At 41.9% G+C, this 16,680-nt stretch overlaps 1 protein-coding gene across 1 annotated transcript in view; it reads right to left on the bottom strand.

The window, feature by feature from the left end:
* PREP (prolyl endopeptidase) overlaps nucleotides 1-16,680 on the bottom strand; it is a 136,630-nt gene that overhangs the window by 35,641 nt on the left and 84,309 nt on the right. The gene's annotated exons all lie outside the window — the stretch shown is intronic.

Genomic DNA, 16,680 nt, shown 5'->3' on the forward strand with positions numbered 1-16,680 from the left:
GCCGGACAAGTTTTTTTTTTTGCAAAACATGAATCAAATCACAAAATTTTCAAATTCACGTGAAACGGCGAATTTCAGGAAATTCGACTCGACCCTCCACGAAAATATCTCTATGTATTATGCTTATTTCTGGGTGGAAAAACTGCACCAAATATGCAACTTGTGAATTTAGTCTTAGTATTAAGGAAAAAGAAGGAGATTATTTTTTATCAAATTGTAATTAAAATGAAGAAATACAATTTTGAGCATCCCAGGAGATCATACATTTTCCTTCTCCTCCTTTTCACAATTCCGTGTCTGACTGTAAGAAAATGGACTGTAGCTGAACATCCCAGTTTATTAACTCTGTAAAGATCTGGTCTAGTGTGGCTTTAATGACCAAAATATCTTTTTTTTCTTTTCATCGGTGAATTCCAATAATTCTATTATTTGTCAAAATATTTTGCCAATGGCAACATTTTGGGGTATATAATAATAGGTACTGAGCTAATTCTTTTTGATGTTGTAAGCTTTACACTTTTCATATTCTTCACAAATGAAGAATAACCTTTATTCTGCGAGTCAGTATAAAATTAAGGCAATACCAAATTTATATAGTTTTATGGTTTATTACTATTGTACAATAAATGTTCTTTTTGAAAAAAAAATTTCTGTTTTTGTGTCACCATATTTGGAGAGCCAAGACTTTAACCCCTTAAGGATTGTGGGTTTTTCAGTTTTAGCGTTTTCGTTTTTTGTTCCCCTTCTTCCCAGAGCCATAACTTTTTATTTTTCCATCAATATGGCGGTGTGAGGGCTTATTTTTTGCAGGACGAGTTGTACTTTTGAACGACATCACTGGTTTTACCATATCGTGTACTGGAAAATGGGAAAAAAATTCCAAGTGCGGTGAAATTGCAAAAATAGTGCAATTCCACAATTGTTTTTTTTTTTTTTACCATGCTCACTAAATGCCATTATGATTCCCCAGGTCATTATGAGTTTGTAGATACCAAACATGTATAGGTTCTTTATTATTTAAGTGGTGAAAAGAAAATCCAAAAGTTCGTAAAAAAAAATAAATAAAAAATGGCGCCATTTTCCGAGACCCATTGCGTCTCCATTTTTCGGGATCTGGGGTCGGGTGAGAGCTTATTTTTTGCGCATCGGGCTGACGTTTTTATTGATCCCATTTTGGGGTTGATACGATGTTTTGATCGCCTGTTATTGCATTTTATTGAAATGTTGCGGCGACCAAAAAAACGTAATTCTGGCGTTTTGATTTTTTTTCCCCGTTACGCTATTTACCGATTGGATTAATTCTTTTTATATTTTGATAGATCGGGCGATTCTGAACACGGCGATACAAAATGTGTGTATTTTTTTTTTTGAATTGTCGTATTTTGTTAAGGGGGTTGATTTGAACTTTTATATTTTTTTATATTTAAAAACTAAATTACTTATTACTTGTAACAAAAATGCTCATCTGTTATGAGCGCCGACCACCGGGCGGAGCTCATAGTAGTTCGGCAATGACAACCACAGGGGTCTCCTGCAGACCCTGGGTTGTCATGCCTACCCATCAGCGGCCATGTGACACGGGCGCCGATGGGCAGAGGTAAGACGTGCATCCGATTTGCGTGAGTTAAATGCCGCTGTCAGAGATTGACAGCGGCATTTAACAGGTTAGCCTGTTTGGTAGGCAATCCCCGCATGTGTTGTGTCTGTCTACCGCTGGAAAACATGCAGCTGCAGGAGACAAACATATTAGCCGAGCACGCTGAAAATACTCGGATAAGACCGAGCATGCTCTGATAACACGTTTTTCGAGCACATTCGCTCAACACTACTCATGATCTCTCTCACTCTTTAGCCGGACTCAGAAAATGCTCACCTATTATCAGTACGAGGCTAGGGTCACAAGACCATATATTCTCTCATCTGATAGAACTGGGTCGATTATGGTAATGACACTCCAATCAAACTCTGATCCGAATTTGCTCAGACTGTCATGTCAGCATAGTGTGATCTGACTCTCTCGAATGAGAAAAGTGCAGCAGATTGTGAGGAGCAGATGGAGAACAACATTTCTCAATCTTCTCCATTGTGAGAGTCAGTGGAAATCGGACTGCACACCAATATGCTACACTAACTGCTTTTGTATTTTTTCCCCTACTTCCTGTGCGATGACACTTTGATTGAGAATCCCAGTGCATACTGGGTTACTCAAACGAAAGCTTCATCGGGGGGAATTTTTTTATGCATGGTTCACCGTACGATAAAAGTGATAAGACCGATTTATTCTTCAGGTCAGTATGAATTATAGCGATACCAGATTTATATATAGTTTTTTTTATGCTTTGCCACTTTTACACACTAAAATATATTTTACAAAAATAATTTGTTTTGCATCGCCATATTCTGAGAGCTGTAACTTTTGGATTTGTTTTTTCCAAATGAGCTGTTTTTTGTGAGATGATTTGGCGTTTTCATTTCTATCATTTTTTTTTTTTTACATACGTCTTTTTGATCACTTTTTACAAAAAAATTTGGTGTCAATATGATGAAAAAGCGATTTTTTTTGGTGTGTTTTTTAATGTTTTTTTTTTATATATACTGTTTGCCAAACACAATATATAACATGACAGTTTTATAGCGCTGGTCATTTTGGATGTGGCGATACCAATTATGTGTACTTTTTTGTTTTCGTTTATTTTTTGTTTGAACACAAACGTTGCGTTTTTGTGGCGAAACGGGTTTTCGTGATTTGTGTGTACTTTTTTTTACATATTTTAATATTTTTTTTTACTTTGTCCCACTGTGGGACATGAATATTTTTTACTTTGATCGTTGGTCCCATGCATTGCAGTACGCATATACTGCTGTACCTGAGACATTTAATTTTTTCACTGACTCTGCCTGTGAGAGCCTGCTTATAGCTGGGTCTAACAGGCCACCATACCCTGAGGTTATCAAACGACCTCAGGGTGACATGGCAACTATCGGCACCTGCTGTTACGATTGCAGGGGCAGACAGTGTTCAAGGCGGTCTTTTAACCCTCTTTTAACCACTTAGATGCTGCTGTCGGGATTGACAGTGGGATTTAAGGGGTAAATCGGCCCCGATCAGTTCCAAAATCGGTCGGGCTGATGCTGCAGGGTGTCAGCGGACATACACAATTATCTAAGGGATTTTCGCCTGTGGGGAGGCGATTCACTTATTTCTTACCGCCGTCTTAAAATGACGATGAGGAATAAGGCCCCTTAACGGCCACCGTTTCAATCCGTATCGGCGGTCGTTAAGGGGTTAAAATAAAGTTATGCTATAATACAGTTTGTTTCATTCGCATTTTAACAACCACTTAAAAAAGAAAGTTTTAGTAAATGTGCTTTCCGCAAACCTCAGTATTTCATTGTATTTCAAACTTTCATTGTCTATCTGGTGATCTTCACAACTTAATTCCTCTAACAACAAAGCATAAACACCACAAAATATTTATAGTCACTATGAAAAAAGATAATAGAGCATTGATAAAAAATGTGAAGCATGCCAAACCCAGCAGCAATGTCAACAGTTGCTTCAGGATAACAAATCCGCAAAGTGAGTTTGAACACTCACAAAATTCCTTAAGAATAATTCAGCTTTAGCTTGGAGGCTCATTAATCTTCCAGCTATTTTACCTTTATTAGGAAGATGTTGCTCGTGCTGCAAGCCTGTCATAGCACAGTAAAATCCAGCACAACCAACACACAGCATAAAGACCAATCTACAGTATCTCCGATAAAGAAAGGATACCAGGCTTCTAGCTGGAGAATATAGGTGTGAGAGCTGCCATGTGGTAATTGGCCACGCTAAAATATCGGCAGAATTAGACAATTTAGCTGACAAATTCAGTCTGGCCATGTTTATACTTCAGGTGGTTTCTCTTCCACTACATATGTGAACTGATAAAAAATATAATATACTGCTGCTAACATCATGCTACAGTACAGAAATGAGTAATTACAAGTGCTTCGCACTAAATTAGAATATCATCAAAAAGTTAATTTATTTCAGTTTTTCAATACAAAAAATTAAACTCATATTATATAGAGTCATTACAAACAGAGTGATCTATTTCAAGTGTTTATTTCTGTTACTGTTGAAGATTATGGCTTACAGCCAATGAAAACACAAAAATCACTATCTTAGTAAATTAAAATAATTAACAAAAAACACCTGCAAAGGCTTCCTCAGTGTTTAACAAGGTCCCTTAGTCTGTTTCAGTAGGCTCCACAATCATGGGGAAGACTGTTGACTTGACAGATGTCCAGAAGGCAGTCATTGACACACTCCACAAGGAGGGTAAGCCACAAAAGGTCATTTCTAAAAAAGCTGGCTGTTCACAGAGTGCTGTATCCAAGCATATTAACGGAAAGTTGAGTGGAAGGAAAAAGTGTGGTAGAAAAAGGTGTACAAGCAACCGGGATAACCGCAGCCTTGAAAGGATTGTTAAGAAAAGGCCATTCAAAAATTTGGGGGAGATTCACAAGGAGTGGACTGCTGCTGGAGTCATTGCTTCAAGAGCCACCACACACAGACGTATCCAGGACATGGGCTACAAGTGTCGCATTCCATGTGTCAAGCCACTCATGACCAATAGACAACGCCAGAAGCGTCTTACCTGGGCCAAGGAGAAAAAGACCTGGACTGTTGCTCAGTGGTCCAAGGTGTTGTTTTCAGATGAAAGTAAATTTTGCATTTAATTTGGAAATCAAGGTCCCAGAGTCTGGAGGAAGAGTGGAGAGGCCACAATCCAAGCTGCTTGAGGTCTAGTGTGAAGTTTCCACAATCAGTGATGGTTTGGGGAGCCATGTCATCTGCTGCTGTAGGTTCACCAGGAAATTTTAGAACACTTGATGCTTCCCTCTGCTGACCAGCTTTTTGGATGGAAATTTCAATCTCCAGCAGCACTTGGCACCTGTGCACACTGCCAAACTGCTTGATTGGCCAGCAAACTCGCCTGACCTTAACCCCATAGAGAATCTATGGGGTATTGTCAAGAGGAAGATGAGAGACACCAGACCCAACAATGCAGACGAGCTGAAGGCTGCTATCAAAGCAACCTGGGCTTCCATAACACCTCAGCAGTGCCACAGGCTGATCGCCTCCATGTCATGCCTCATTGATGCAGTAATTGATGCAAAAGGAGCCCGACCAAGTATTGAGGGCATTTACTGAACATACATTTCAGTAGGCCAACATTTCGGATTTGAAAAATATTTTTCAAGCTGTTGTTATAAAGTATTCTAATTTACTGAGATAATGACTTTTGTGTTTTCATTTGCTGTAAGCCATAATCATGAACATTAACAGAAATAAACACTTGAAATAGATCACTCTGTTTGTAATGACTCTATATAATCTATGAGTTTCACTTTTTGTATTGAAGAACTGAATTAAATTAACTTTTTGATGATATTCTAAGTTAGTGAGAAGCACCTGTATGTCATCTGAATATTAATCAAAGATTAAAACCGAAAGATAAACGTCTTCATTTAATCTTTCTGTTTTAGTGCCTAGAACAAAATTAATTAAAGCAAACCTTACAGGTCCCTCAAACCACCACCATGTATTTATACTTATGTTAATACCTTTCATAACAAGCCCTTTGTCCTATACATTTGATACCGCTATAAGGCAAAAAAAAACCTCCGTTTGCGATATGCTAATTAGTGTCATAGTAGTCGAGGGGGCGTCTGTTTCTCTAGACTAGTCATCCCACAAGGCAGGTTATCATGCTGCTGTGAGTGTCCCCACCGTCTCTTTGCAAATCTAATGCATGTGCGTGACTTTCATTACTTTTCAAGTCAGTGCGCAATAAAGCAGGGGGACTGTTCCCCAACTTCATTGGTGCACCATGCATGACCAGGGAGCATAGCCATGCTTTCAGTGTTGTTCTTCTGGGTATGGTCTTCGGCTCCTACGTATAATGGCAGATTATGTAGGGACGTAGTCCTTCCCATACATGCGTACACCAGCTTCACTGCGCATTGACATGACAAAAGTTGTGCGCATGCGTGAGATGTGCCAAGAGACGGCGGTGCGTCGGTGACGCTTATGGGTGTGAAAACACGATTAGTGGGATGACTAATCTGACACTAATTAGCATATTACAATGGAATTACAAAATAGTTTTTTGCCATCTAGTGCAATCAAATATACATTATAAATTGCTAGTAGAAATAGTATTAATATAAGAATTAATACATGGTGGTGGCTTGGGGGGGGGGGGCAGTGGATTTGTAAGGTTACCTTTAATATAGTTTTTAGCATGATTGTGTGCAAGTATCATAATCAGAGTATTGACTGTGGAAGTGAAATGCAAAAAAAGAAAAATAATCCAAATGACCTCTAAAGCTAGCCAGTTTTTCCTAGATGTTTGTTTTGATGACACATTCTTGTTGTAGAATGCAAACGTATCAGTATTTAAAGGGAAAGTAGTACAGAAGAGGCAACTTGGAGAGCGGTCATCACATCTAATGCAGGGTTGGCGCAGTCTCAGGAGATTACGCTTCGGCGTATCCTTTAGTACAGTTGACAAATCCAGAAGAAGAACATCACAAGCAGTGGAAATGTTTATATAAAAATAACAGTATTTTGTCCTACTCAATAATACTGTAATAATGAAAAGCTTATCTCAGCTGCAACGTGACAGTACTTTGGTTTCAATACACTGGCTTAAATGGAAACTGCTCTTGAAAAAACATTGTATACACACAGTGGTTCACACATTTCCGTCTTTTCAGAGAGCACGGTTCAGCTTCAAAACTGGGCACAGATTCACTTGCCCCACATTGAACATTTCAAAGAAACCGCTTTTATTCAGACAAGTAAAATGAAAGAATGAATGGCTATATTCACACAATAGTATTCATCTTCTGGAGCTGTCAATAACCTTAAAGGGCGAGACCATTACATGTAATGTTTACTGAAAGAAAATGTCCTTTGTGTATTACAAACATGGAATCCAATTATATGTAAGGATGATTTAAAGGAACACCATCACCAAAGGAAAATAAAAAAAATGATAAATTTAACACAGTGCACATAAACTCATTGCAAGAGAGTGATCAAAACTAATGTGAATAGTAGATGTAGTGCAACTGCTTCATCAACCCACTTTTAGTTAAAATTTCCGTTGGGTAAATCAAAGCACCTTCCTAGTCAATAATCCTGAAATGGCAAGATACAACTAATAGAACACCTGGTTTCTCCAAATTCAACACAAAATGCCGGTTTTAATCCCTTCTCGACATATGACATATATTTATGCCATATGTTATGTCTCAGACATTGATGTGCACTCCAGCGCTGAGCCCGCATCATCCCCCGCACACGATAGTTGATTTAATCAGCTGTAATGTGCCTTTAACAGCCGCGTGTGGATCGGAGCTTCACTCGTTGCTGTTAACCTGTTAAATCCTGCTGTCAATCTCTGCAGAAGACCCCCGTGCCTGTCATTACTATACTATACTCAGGTGAACGCTGTCTCGTGGCCAGGGTTCAAAGGAGATCGTGATATTTGCTATATATAGCAGTGCTGATGCGCTGCTATGTATAGCACAGGCAATCGATCGATCGCAGCTTCAAGTCTTCTAAGGAGACTACTGAATACAGTAAAAAGTGAAAAAAAAAGTTTTAAAAAATATTATATATATATATATATATATATATATATATATATATATATATATATATATATATATATATATATATATATATATACACACACACACACACACATACAGTACAGACCAAAAGTTTGGACACACCTCATTTAAAGATTTTTCTGTATTTTCATGACTATGGAACACTCAAATAACACATCCTAGATCTGAATGAATGAAATATTCTCATTGAATACTTTGTTCTGTACAAAGTTGAATGTGCTGACAACAAAATCACACAAAAATCATCAATGGAAATCAAATTTATTAACCAATGGAGGCCTGGATTTGGAGTCACCCCCAAAATTAAAGTGGATAAACAAACTATAGGCTGATCCAACTTTGATGTAATGTCCTTTAAACAAGTCAAAATGAGGCTCAGTATTGTGTGTGGCCTCCACGTGCCTGTATGACCTCCCTACAACGCCTAGGCATGCTCCTGATGAGGTTGCAGATTGTCTCCTGTGGAATTTCCTCCCAGACCTGGACTAAAGCATCCACCAACTCCAGGACAGTCTGTGGTGCAACGTGACGTTGGAGGATGGAGCGAGACATGATGTCCCAGATGTGCTAAATCAGATTCAGGTCTGGGGAAAGGGCGGGCCAGTCCATAGCTTCAATGCCTTCATCTTGCAGGAACTGATGACACACTCCAGCTGCATGAGGTCTGGCATTGTCCTGCATTAGGAGGAACCCAGGGCCAACCGCACCAGCATATGGTCTCACAAGGGGTCTGAAGATCTCATCTCGGTACCTAATGGCAGTCAGGCTACCTCTGGCGAGCACATGGAGGGCTGTGCGGCCCTCCAAAGAAATGCCACCCTACACCATTACTGACCTACTGCCAAACCGGTCATTCTGAAGGATGTTGCAGGCAGCAGACCGCTCTCCACAGCGTCTCCAGACACTGTCACCTCTGTCACATGTGCTCAGTGTGAACCTGCTTTCATCTGTGAAGAGCACAGGGCGCCAGTGGCGACTTTGCCAATCCTGGTGTTCTGTGGCAAATGCCAAGCAACCTGCACGGTGTTGGGCTGTGAGCACAACCCCCATCTGTGGACGTCGGGCCCTCATACCACCCTCATGGAGTTGGTTTCTAACCGTTTGTGCAGACACATGCATATTTGTGGCCTGCTGGAGGTCATTTTGCAGGGCTCAGGCAGTGCTTCTCCTGTTCCTCCTAGCACAAAGAAGGAGGTAGCGGTCCTGCTGCTGGGTTGTTGCCCTCTACAGCCCCCTCCACGTCTCCTGGTGTACTGGCCTGTCTCCTGGTAGCGCCTCCAGCCTCTGGACACTACGCTGACAGACACAGCAAACTTTCTTGCCACAGCTCGCATTGATGTGCCATCCTGGATGAGCTGCACTACCTGAGCAACTTCTGTGGGTTGTAGAGTCCGTCTCATGCTACCACGAGTGTGAAAGCACAGCCAACATTCAAAAGTGACCAAAACATCAGCCAGAAAGCATTGGTACTGAGATGTGGTCTGTGGTCCCACCTGCAGAACCACTCCTTTATTGAGTGTGTCTTGATAATTGCCAATAATTTCCATCTATTGTCTACTCCATTTGCACAACAGCATGTGAAATTGATTGTCAATCAGTGTTGCTTCCTAAGTGCACAGTTTGATTTCACAGAAGTTTGATTTACTTGGAGTTATATTCTGTTGTTTAAGTGTTCCCTTTATTTTTTTGAGCAGTGTATATATATATATATATATATATATATTACACAAATTTGGTATCACTGAGTGCAGAAATGTCTGATCTATCAAAATATATAGTAAATTAATCAAATTGGTAAGTGGCGTAACAAGAAAAAAATTGAAACGCTAGAATTTATTTTTTTTGGCCACCGGAACATTACAATAAAATGCAATAAGAAGAGATCAAAACATTCTATCTAGCCCAAAATGGTATCAATGAAAACATCAGCCCTCACCCACCCTGATAATTAATCATTAGTTACATTAGTAAATCAGGTGTTCTTCAGAAAAAAACACATCAAATACCTGGACTGGCTAGGAGTTTGTTAAAGGGCTTGTCCACTACTAGGACAACCCTTTCTTGAACTAAATGCTTGGCTCCGATAAAATAAAAAAATATATATATTCACCTCCTGTGCTGGGGCCATTCCCGCAGTGTCAGCACTCATGGTCCCGGGGTTCCCGTGCTGCTGTTGTGACACGTGACGTCAGCACCCTATCAGCTCTGGTGTCACTGTCCCCGCCTATGTATGGATTGAACATGAAGAGGAAGTCCAGGCTGCAACTGATCTTGGACTTCCTCTTCATGTTCCATCCGTATGTAGGCGGGGGCAGTGACATCAGCGCCGGCGTCATGTGTCACAACAGCAGCCCCGGGATCACAAGTACTGACACCACGGGAACGGCGCCAGTACGGAAGCGGAGTATAGTTTTTTTATTTTTTTTGGGCCAAGCATTTAGTTCAAGAAGGGGTTGTCCTTGTAGTGGACAACCCCTTTAACCCTAGAACGCATACCTGGGGTCTCGCAGGCCCGCCCTGTTAATTGTTTTCTATTTTCTGCAAGATTTCTTTAGTTAGAATTTTGAAACTCTAGGTATTCCTCAGGTATATAGTTGTTTGCCATTTCCAGTTGGTCATTTATTTATTATTTGCACAAGGGCCTAAAAGGCCCCAGGTATGTGAAAATGTAGATTTTTATGGTCATGCGTTCTAGGGTTAACTGTAACATTTAATTGCATGTTAGAAGAATAAGTAAGTCAAGAGAGTGGTTCAAAAAGATCAGAGTAGAGATCATTGCCTTGCATGAACAAAGAAAAGGATACAAAATGACAGCAATAGCATTGTTTGGGGTACAGATTTTGGCAGTTAAGACCCCTCAGAAGAATACTCTAGTTACTCAAGGTGTCTTGTAATTTCCCAAGAACAATATGCCGTTCAAGGTCTTGGTCCTGCATGGCGTTACACTCCTAGGTGACGCACGTGGTTTGTGGACCCACTGTGCCACAGACCAGACTTACCTTGGAGGGGCGTAACTAAGTAGTTACCTTGGTGTTCGCTGGAACCTCTGGTGGGGAGGTCACGCTTGTGTGGCAGGTAGCTACCAGGACACTCTAAGGCGCATCCGGCAGTACCAGCTGACCCCAAAGGGCAGAGATGTACTTCAGATTCTCAATACAGCAGGGCGGCCACTTGGGACAAGAACAGACTGAGCCAACAGGACGGCCACTGAGACCGGCTCACACTGTGCAGACGGGACGGCCACTGGGACAGATACACACTGTGCGGATGGAATGGCCACTTGGGACAAGTTCTGACACATTGGTCTCGGGATAGCAAGCGGGTACCACCGATGCGGCCACGGGGTACAGATACCGCAGATGTGGTTTCAGGTTCAGGGTTCTAGCTGGGTACTCAGCCCCCAGGGTGGCAGACAGGTGCCGCAGATGCAGTTACAGGAATCTGACACTGCCGAAGCGGTCACAGGAACAATGACAACTGTACAGGACTAAAAGGGACAGGAGACGGGAAACTATAACAGATTAGGGATGAGGGACCTGGCAACATACAGTTGCACAGCAGACCACCTAACTGAACTATAGGGGTTGCTCAGGCACCTCCCAATTGAGGAAGGTGCCTTAAATACAAGATGTCTCCCAGCTATTGGCTGGGAGACACCCTGCAAGTGTTTAACATTAACTAAATGCCTCCCAGATTTTGCTGGGAGCATTTACCATGTGCGCACGCAGACCCTTTAAGAGCAGGGGAGCGTGCGCGTACTAAGCACGTCACCGGGGCAGAGTGCGGCATGCATACAAGGAAGAAGGAGGCAGGGGCCGGAGCACGCCAGGGACCGAGCCGAAAGCCGGGGTGGTGAGTAACTAAGCGTCCCTGCACGGAGGGAGAAGGGGACAGAATGCAGGGACACCGATAGTACGCTACACATGGTTAAGTATCAGAATATATAGATATACATACATACATACATACACACATTAATTATACAGTTGTGTATACATAGATGAAAAGGGAAGAGCACGCATGAGCTGGCACAGCAATAACACAGGAGTGCTGGATAAGCTCCACAACTCTCAGGCAAGCATGTAGCAGGAGGAAGAGATGGCACTTATCCCACAATGCAGGAGCCTGAGCACGAACAGCAGAGTACTCTAGGGAAATCACATGATCACCGTACCTAGCTGGGGAGCGAACATGCTCCTAAGGTGCTACTCCCTCCATAGCCAGAATCCATACTCCAAGCACATACCAACAGAGAGTGGATAATGAATCCGTACAAGAGAAGGCAAACATTAGGGAAACCTAGGGGTTTGGAGGTTACATGAAACCAAATCAAAAATGAATTATGTGCAAAGCAAAGTGTTATAACTTTCACTGCTGGACAGAATTCTGGAAAAAAGTAAGTATAGTTGCTCAGTAACCAGTTCACTCTCTTCTTTAATTCTTTTTGCTAATATTAGGAGAGATGGGTGGGAAAATAAAGAAAATATGTGTCTGTTTTTTCACATTGTATTTATTTATTTTTTTATAACCACAAATGACCACTAAAATACATTTTAAAATGTGTTCCCCTTTCTGTAACAATTATTTTTATGTATCTTAACAGCAGTTTGGACTGGAATCGGCTTTTTCTTTTTTCCTACCTTTTCCTTGTTCATGTATTTATTTTCCATTTATTTCACATATTGTGCCCTGCGAAATGTTATAAAATACCTTGGATTGAAGAGCATATCAACATTTAAAGCACCACTCCAGCATTTTTTTTTCAGTGCTGGAGTGGTCCTGCGATGGAATCTAGTGAGCGCAGCTTCTGACTGGCCAGAGATCAGAACCTACATCGCAAGCTCTCAAAACAAGTCTATGAGAGCCAGAAAGAGGCTCTCAGACTTGTACTGAAAAGTGACCGCTGCGCAGCTCCATGAAACACTGGAGTTGCTGGCAGATTACTTTTCGCCAGACACCGACGAGAGCAACGCTGGAAACGATGAAGGCGGCGGCAGGTAGGTAAGAGGCAAGGGACTTACATATAAAGCACCACTGCTGTGATGCAATAAAAAGAAAACACTGGTGTTTTAATTCCTTTTTTATTTTACTTGATTTCCCCTGTAACTGGGGCTTGTATATTAGCTCCAGTTACAGAAGAAATTCATCCTCTTGGCTGCATAGCAAAGTTGATTGGGTCTTCTATGACCCAGCAGTTCCTGCCTCCCTATATCTACACTGCTCAAAAAATAAAGGGAACACTCAAATAACACATCCTAGATCTGAATGAATGAAATTTTCTCATTGAATACTTTGTTCTGTACAAAGTTGAATGTGCTGACAACAAAATCACACAAAAATCATCAATGGAAATCAAATTTATTAACCAATGAAGGCCTGGATTTGGAGTCACCCCCAAAAATTAAAGTGGAAAAACAAACTACAGGCTGATCCAACTTTGATGTAATGTCCTTAAAACAAGTCAAAATGAGGCTCAGTATTGTGTGTGGCCTCCACGTGCCTCTATGACCTCCCTACAATGCCTGGGCATGCTCCTGATGAGGTTGCGGATGGTCTCCTGTGGGATCTCCTCCCAGACCTGGACTAAAGCATCTGCCAACTCCTGGACAGTCTGTGGTGCAACGTGACGTTGGTGGATGGAGCGAGACATGATGTCCCAGATGTGCTCAATCGGATTCAGGTCTGGGGAACGGGCGGGCCAGTCCATAGCTTCAATGCCTTCATCTTGCAGGAACTGCTGACACACTCCAGCCACATGAGGTCTCGCATTGTCCTGCATTAGGAGGAACCCAGGGCCAACCGCACCAGCATATGGTCTCACAAGGGGTCTGAGGATCTCATCTCGGTACCTAATGGCAGTCAGGCTACCTCTGGCGAGCACATGGAGGGCTGTGCGGCCCTCCAAAGAAATGCCACCCCACACCATTACTGACCCACTGCCAAACCAGTCATGCTGAAGGATGTTGCAGGCAGCAGATCGCTCTCCACGGCGTCTCCAGACTCTGTCACGTCTGTCACATGTGCTCAGTGTGAACCTGCTTTCATCTGTGAAGAGCACAGGGCGCCAGTGGCGACTTTGCCAATCCTGGTGTTCTGTGGCAAATGCCAAGCATCCTGCACGGTGTTGGGTTGTGAGCACAACCCCCATCTGTGGACGTCGGGCCCTCATACCACCCTCATGGAGTCGGTTTCTAACCGTTTGTGCAGATACATGCACATTTGGGGCCTGCTGGAGGTCATTTTGTAGGGCTCTGGCAGTGCTCCTCCTGTTCCTCCTTGCACAAAGGCAGAGGTAGCGGTCCTGCTGCTGGGTTGTTGCCCTCCTACAGCCCCCTCCACATCTCCTGGTGTACTGGCCTGTCTCCTGGTAGCGCCTCCAGCCTCTGGACACTACACTGACAGACACAGCAAACCTTCTTGCCACAGCTCGCATTGATGTGCCATCCTGGATGAGCTGCACTACGTGAGCAACTTCTGTGGGTTGTAGAGTCCGTCTCATGCTACCACGAGTGTGAAAGCACAACCAACATTCAAAAGCGACCAAAACATAAGCCAGAAAGCATTGGTACTGAGATGTGGTCTGTGGTCCCCACCTGCAGAACCACTCCTTTATTGAGGGTGTCTTGATAATTGCCAATAATTTCCATCTATTGTCTATTCCATTCGCACAACCGCATGTGAAATTGATTGTCAATCAGTGTTGCTTCCTAAGTGGACAGTTTGATTTCACAGAAGTTTGATTTCCTTGGAGTTATATTCTGTTGTTTAAGTGTTCCCTTTATTTTTTTGAGCAGTGTAGTTATCATAACCGCTTAGTCAAGAGGAGGAAACACTAACAGCGATTTCTATTACCATATACACAGCTTGCTTGCGATCCAGAAGGCAGATACAGTAATAAACCATCTCTTCCTTCTCTATAGAGAGTCTGTGTCAGGCAGCCGGCAGTGACATTTTAGTTTAGAAGTCACTGCAGAGTAGAACGTGGACCACCTGGACATTTATCGTCTATATCAGAAAGTAGTTAAATACCTCAACACAACTAATATAACAAGTGGTTTTCCACATTTAATACAAAATGCCACTTTTTAGCAAATACTACAGTCTCAGAATTAATCAACCACTTCATGACAAGCTTCTTTGGAACCTAAAGAGCACCCTTCGGTATTATGACCTTCTGTGTAGTCAGACACTGTTTCTGACAGTGATCCTGAAGAATGTTAGTCTATTTCTCATGGACAATGTCCTCCAATTCACTAATATAATTGGGTTTGCGTGCTGCATCCATTTTCTTTAAATCCCACTAATGACTTTCAATAAGGTTCAAGTCAGGCAGCTGTAATAGTCACTCCTGAATCTTCCAGGACATTTTCTGAAACCAAGCCTTGGTGGACGTTGAGGTATGCTTGGGATCATTGTCCTGCGGGAAGGTCCAATTATGCCCAAGCTTCAGCTTCCCCACAGGAGTCTCAACATTTTCTTAAAGGATGTCCTGATACTTGACTGAATCCATCTTGTTCTCCACATGTTGAAGGCTTTTAGTTCCAGAGGAAGTAAAGCAGCCTCAGAGCATCAACAAGCAAGACCCACTGTTGGCAAGGTGTTCTTTTCAGCGAATGATCCATTCTTCCTCTTCCAGAAGTAACGCTGATCCATAGGCCTGAAAAGTTCCAATTTTTTTTTCATTGCTCCACAGAATAGAATCCTTAAACTTCTTGCAAGGCTTTTCTTGTTATTAGGGGTCAGTAGAGCTGTATGTCTTGGTGTTTGGAGTGAAATATTCAGCTGAAACTTAGGTGCCAGTTGCCACCAAATTTTTCTGGAAGCCTTTTGCAGGCACTCAATGGTTTTGAGCACTTGCCTCTTCAGGAATTTGGTTGCAGAAGGTGATATCTTGCTTCTTGCTACGTCCAGTGTAGTCAGTGTTCATGTAACTGTGAACTAAGCTTGCAACTGTATCTGTAGGAACATGCAATGCTTTTGCTATCTTTTTGTATCTTTTTTTTGTTCATGCAAGGCAATGATCTCTACTCTTAAAGGGGTTGTTCAATATCATACAACACCTTTTGAATCCATATGTTTTCCCCCAAGTAAAATAATAAACCTTATACTCACCTCTGGTGACGGCACCATTCCAGCAGTGTTGGCACTGGCTCTCTCGGGGATTGCGTGACATAACAATATCACACAATCCCTGCAGTCAATCAGCGTTGACTTCACTTTCCTCTTTATATTTCTGCAGTACTTGTTTACATAGACAATTAGATATCTTTTTCCTAACCATACTGCCCGTGATAACCTACTTGTAACAGCACAAATCAGTTTCAAGATATCCAGTAACTTCAGTATGTATGACCCAATAACTATTATGTACCAATTATTAAATAGGCTTTTTGTAGTTAAGGCTTAAAAGGGAATGTGTCACCAGGGTTTTGCCACCTGATCTGAGTGCAGCATAATGAAGAGTCAGATACACTGATTCTAACGACATGTTAATTACTGGGGTTCTTACTGTAGTTTAGATAATCTCCTGCTGATAAAACAGAGCTTTTAACACTAGAGGATTAGTACACCTGCTCCCATGTAATCCTCCATATTCATGAGCTCGGTATACCCCTGCCCCCACCACTGATTGGTAGATTTCTGCCTATGTGCAGACTACAAAGAAAGCTTTCAATCAGTGAGGTTGGTATTATACAGAGAGAAATGGTAAATCTGCAGCAGATAAAACAGTAATTTTATCAAAATTTTAGCATGAAGCCCAGTAATTAAGATCTCTGCCCCTATATTATGCTTTCAGATCAGGTAGCAAAAACCTGGTGACAGATTTCCTTTAAAGGCGTTGTACAGGACTAGAAAACCATGACTCATCCTAGAACAGCACCACACTTGTCCACAGGTGGTGTGTGGTAAGGCAGCTCTATCCCATATAATTCAAAAGAGCAAAGCAGCAATTTCATACACGATCTATAGACAGGTGACAAATATTGA

The sequence above is a fragment of the Phyllobates terribilis genome, unplaced genomic scaffold (assembly GCF_046119375.1).
Source record: "Phyllobates terribilis strain yellow unplaced genomic scaffold, ASM4611937v1 Scaffold_3__8_contigs__length_932513732, whole genome shotgun sequence".
Taxonomy (NCBI): Eukaryota; Metazoa; Chordata; class Amphibia; order Anura; family Dendrobatidae; genus Phyllobates; species Phyllobates terribilis.